A 5,614-nucleotide genomic window follows, 5' to 3' on the forward strand; every position below is an offset into this window, starting at 1 on the left:
TATATATATACATATACGTATATATACATATATATACATATATACACATACGTATATATATACATATGTATATATACGTATATATACACATATATATGTGTATATATACATATATATACATATGTATATATATACCATGCAAAACTACCCTGCCATATAAGGTAATGAAATAATGGCATTCACAGTAACCTGGATGGAGTTGGAGACCATTATTGTAAGTGAAGTAACTCAGGAATGGGAAACCAAACACTGTATGTTCTCACTTATAAGTGGGAACTAAGATATGATGTTGCAAAGGCATAGATTGATATAATGGACTCTGAGGACTTTCAGGAAGAGTGGGAGGGAGGTGAGAAATAAAAGACTACACATTGGGTGCAGTGTACACTGCTTAGGTGACGGGTGCACCAAAATCTCAGAAATCGCACCTAAATAAGTTACACATGTAACAAAACACCAACTGTTCCCCCAAAAACTATTGAAATAATAATAATAATATAAAATAAATTAGCCAGGCATGGTGGTGCATGCTTGTAGTTCCAGCTACTTGGGAGGCTGAAGCTGGGGGATCACTTGAATCCAAGGGGTCAAGGCTGCAGTGAGCAACGATCATGCCACTGCACTTCAGCCTGGACAACAAAGCGAGACCCTGTCCCCTCTGTTCCCCTTAAAAATAAAAAAGAAACAAATTTTTCTTTTCTTCATCTTTAAAATAAGAATAATATTACTTACACCAAATATCGTTGTGAAGATGAAGTGACAGAATACATTTAAAGCCCTGAAAGCAATAGTTATGCATAGCAAGTATATGATAAGTGATAGTGCAAGATGAGAGATACAAAAAATGTAGTCTTTCCTATAATTAAAAATTAGCAACTCTGTATACATGCATGGATTAGTATGTAATCATACACTTACTTCCTCTGTAGTTGAGAGGGCATAGACTTAATAACATCCAAAAACAACAAGCACACCCAGTACCCAGATCTTGGTGCCTAATATCTTTCTCCAATAAAAGGAATCATAGATTCTTAGGGGAAATGGCTGAATCTAGGACTGGAGCAAGAAATACACAAGATGAGCCTGGAGCATCCCGTAGTGCCAGAAAGTGAAGAAGTGCTCAATGAAACCCCACAATGATGGGGGAAATGCAAAAGGACACAGGAACCAGCTGAAAGCTGCCAATGGCCAAAACTAAAGAAATTTGAACAACAAAATAAAGTAGTATTATGTTATAACAAAACTTATGAAATAAATATCCTTGAGTCCATACTGACATAAATACATGGTCTTAAAAAAAACCAAATGGGAGAGGATAGACAAATGTCCTGTGCTTAAAAAATTCCAAATAATTTGTGCAAATACTCTGCCTCAAAGAGATGGAGCATAACTCCTCACTTCTTACACGTGGGCTGAGCAAAGTGGCTTGCCTCCGAAGAGTACAGTATGGAAAAGAGAAAAACAAGAAAGAGAAACTCTTCAGTAGAGACACCTGAGAAACACTACCTCAGCCAGGTGATCAACTTTAGCATCAACAGTGATACATTATGTTGCTGGTATGTATCCTTCATAGGATTTGATCAGAGTGCCAGTTAACTTTTGTGGTTTTCCTACCAAAAACCCATAACCCCAATCTAATCATAAGAAAAATATTAAGCAAATCCCAATCTGGGGACATTATATAAAATACCTGACCAATACTCTTCAAAACTGCCAAGGTCATCAAAAACGAGAAATGTTTGAGAAACTGTCACAGTCAAGAGAAGCCTAACAAATTAACTTAACAACAACTTCACGTAATGGGGTATCCTGGATGGTATCCTGAACCAGCAAAACGACATTAGATAAAAATTTAAAAAACTCTGAATAAAGTATGAACTCCAGTTAATAATAATATATTGATACTGAATCATTAATTGTGAGGACTGTATCAAACCAATTTAAGACACTAATAATAAGAGAAACATGGCGAGGAGCCTAAGGGAACTCTCTGCACTATTTTGAAAATGTTTTTGTAAACCAAAAACTATTCTAAAATAAAAGTTTATTTTAAAAGGCAAATGTCATTAGAAAACTAGTGTGACTATATAAAATTATTTTTAAAGCAAAAAAATGCAACATACATGTAAAGCATTTTTACATATCTTTATTGATTTTGACCAATTCTCAGTGCCTTAAAATATTTTCTACTTCTTCATGGTCATTTTCTCAATATAAAGCTACTTCATTATCACTAGAATTTAAAGGACTTTGATCAGTAATAGTAATAGAAGAAAAAACTATGACAATAAAGAATTTTTAAAAATCTGGATTTCAGTGCCACCTTTTGGACTAGCAACAAATGTGACCAACAACACACTAGACCCCTGATGTCTCCATCATCCTCATCTGTAAAAATGTGTTCTAAACTATATTTTATTAAATACAAACATTTATAAGTATTAAAATACATTATCTTAATCATTAATAATTGATAAAATCAACATCTTATCTAGGAAGTCTTCTATAGACTAGAGTTGGCATAACCAAATCAGCTATTACTAATCTCTGATAGCAGAGAAATTAGAAAAGAAACAAATTAAATTAAAAAATTATAAAAACAAGTCTACTGCTTAATGAATTTGGTTAAACCTCTCAGAAATTTAATTGTTGTCGAATATTCTAAAGATTCTATAAACAACTTAAAAATCCTGGCAGAATTTCCTTATTTATACCATTTGTTGACATGCTACTTATTTATAGTATCGTATATAGCAAAGCTGTAGACATTTTAACAGTTTTCAAGGAATCTCTCTCAATTTTATTTCAAAGTGTTATAAACCAGAGGTTTCATAAATACTGAGTAATAGATACCTTTGATGGGAACCTTGCTTTTAGCAATACTATACTGTATATTTTAGTGCTACACAAAATTAAAATAAAAAAATGTCTTTCCAACTAGATAGGAACAACTTGATATTATAACCAAGAAAATTAAAATGAAAGGTAGGCATGTGTATTTTTTAAGTTAGCAGTCATATTTCACTAGGTCATTTGAAATATTTCAATTCCTTAGAGATAAATGAGAAAAAATTCTGTCAGATTTAAACGCAAATGTTGAACATTACATTTGAAAGATCTCTCAACATTCTCCTACCAATGCAACTCTTCCTCCAAAAATTCTAGATTTTTATACTTCTTTTCCACTAGTATTAATTAGACTCCTAGGCAATTTAGCTGACACCTTAAAAATGTCAAAGACCTGGTTGAAAATTTAGAAAAAAAAAAAAAAAAAAGGAAAAATAAATTGCGAAGACTAGGAAACCTGACAATGAAAACAACCAGCTGTCCTGGGCTGGAAGGAAGTGGTGTTCAATCGAGGAATCTTCCTGAATTTGAGTCTCAGTTGGCATGTCATTATGCAAGAAAGAGATAACCAGAGATGGGATATTTAAGAGACCAGAATTTTTCAAATCATCCAGGAGAGACTGGCATTCTACACCACGGAAAAATATGTACAAATATATGGTAGGCTCTAGAAAACTCACACAGTCCCAGATCGATGGATGAAGGCTAAGATTGTATTCACTGATTTCTATAGAAAGTAGTACAATGCTGGTGAAGGAGTTGTGCATGTGATTAACTGTGGTGCCAGGTTGGCTTGGAAGAAATGGGCAAAGGATCATTGATGACTTGAAAAAAAACTGAGAGTAAACGTATTAGGTTTAGATTTTGTTGAATTTGAGAAAATAAAATAATACGGGCTGAAAGAAAACAAGTTGTTTTTTTCTCTCATGTAAAACAAGTCTAGAAAACAGGCAGTCTTGGGTACTATAGCGCTCCATAAAATCAAAGAACCATTCTCCTCCTTCTATATTGTCCTCTGTCCTTCAGCTCATGTTTCCTTCCCATGGGCCAAAGGAGGGCTGGAACTCCAGGTAGAACATGAGCTGTCAATCCAATAAGAAGGAAATAATAATAAGTCCCTCTTCTCACCTACCTTTATGGAAAATTATACACAAACTGTTGCTCATATATTTTGACCAGAACTTAGTCATTTGGCTAAGACTAGCTGTAGTAGGTGCTGGAAAATAATAGTCTTTCTTTGGATAGTCATGCTTACTACAAATCATGGGTTCTATCCACAAGGTGGAAAGAGAAAGGATATTGGGAGCATTTTAATTTAATATAATTGAATAATAACTTAACTTTTCAAAATAAAACAGTTATAGATGATGATAATGTCCAGCAGCATCTGTTTTCTAAAGTATAGAGAACACAAAAGACATATATTTGGTTGTATTGAGGAGCTTAGAAGGAGGTGAGGAAGTTGGATGGATTATGCACAAGAACACTGATATCAATGAGAACAATAACAGAATTTGCAAAGAATAGGTACTAAAGCATATTCAAAATCCTCACTGAATTTTGAGAGAAAACTAAAAGTCAGTTAATAACTGTATAATCAGAAGGTGTGATTTTTCATAAGAAGAGTATTTTGTAACAGAAGAGGAGAATCCTGGTACAGAGTTGATAGACTTTTAACTTCAGTCCTTCAGATCAGGAGATCCAGAAGGTAAGGAAGGTAAGTGAAGAGCTCTCAGCAATATTGGTAGTGAAAAGAGCATGGTCCCACAGATTTGATGTTTAATGACACTTTTTCATTCACTAAATTCATAATTATTAGCAAGGTACAAAACTATCTTGTTTCCTCATTTAAGAATTGGGAATAATATCTGCCTCAAAAGCGTATGGTAAAGATAAAAAAAAAACACTAAAACATTGCTGAACTCATAGTAGAATCTCAAAAAAGATTAGCCACACTCTCTTCTTCCTACAGTTTCCAATCTGTCTGTAGTGGGAGTTTGCTTTTTTAACATTATAGTCATTTCTATAAAAATTTAGGACAGAGAACAAGAATATCATGGGCAGATAATTCATTATTTAACCTTCAATTAAGACAGTTCATATTAGCCTTAATTTAGTATGAATGAGGAATCTCTGTTAGGTCATAAATTCAGCCACTTGTTTTCTTAGTACCCTCTATTAGGCATTAGGAGAAAAAGGGTGCTGTGAGTCTCAGTGACATGTACGAAAAATAAGCAAATATCCTCCCAGGGTGCCTCTTTGCTAAAAGCCTACCATATGTCCACAATGCACTGAAGCATTAACAGCACATCTCATTTTATATCCCCATTTGACAAGCACAACTTAAAACAAGGATGAGCTTGCACTAAGTGCGCTTGTCTAATTCTCATTACTGCTAATTACGTGCACGCAGCAGGAAGACCACATCTCTTCAAAATAAGGCTTACTTTTCAAGAGAGACGATAAAAGTCAGTAAATTTTCAAAGTACCAAATGATTTCTTACCATTATTAGCATTTTATATACCTGTGGATATTTTATTTTATAACCTTAACCATTATTCAGTTGTGGCCACAGGCCCTATATGAGCTTTCGAAAAATAAAGTCGTTCCTAATCTGTTGCCTGGCAAGACCTAGCAGCAATTTGTCTTCATAAAGAACCCTTGCCATGCTATTTCCTGAATTGCAGACTAGAAAATTTGTCTCAAGATTAAGAGGCACCGGTGAAAAGAATGAAATACATAAAAATAAAAACTTTCCTATCTCTT

Source organism: Pan paniscus, chromosome 4, assembly GCF_029289425.2.
Source record: "Pan paniscus chromosome 4, NHGRI_mPanPan1-v2.0_pri, whole genome shotgun sequence".
Classification (NCBI taxonomy): Eukaryota; Metazoa; Chordata; class Mammalia; order Primates; family Hominidae; genus Pan; species Pan paniscus.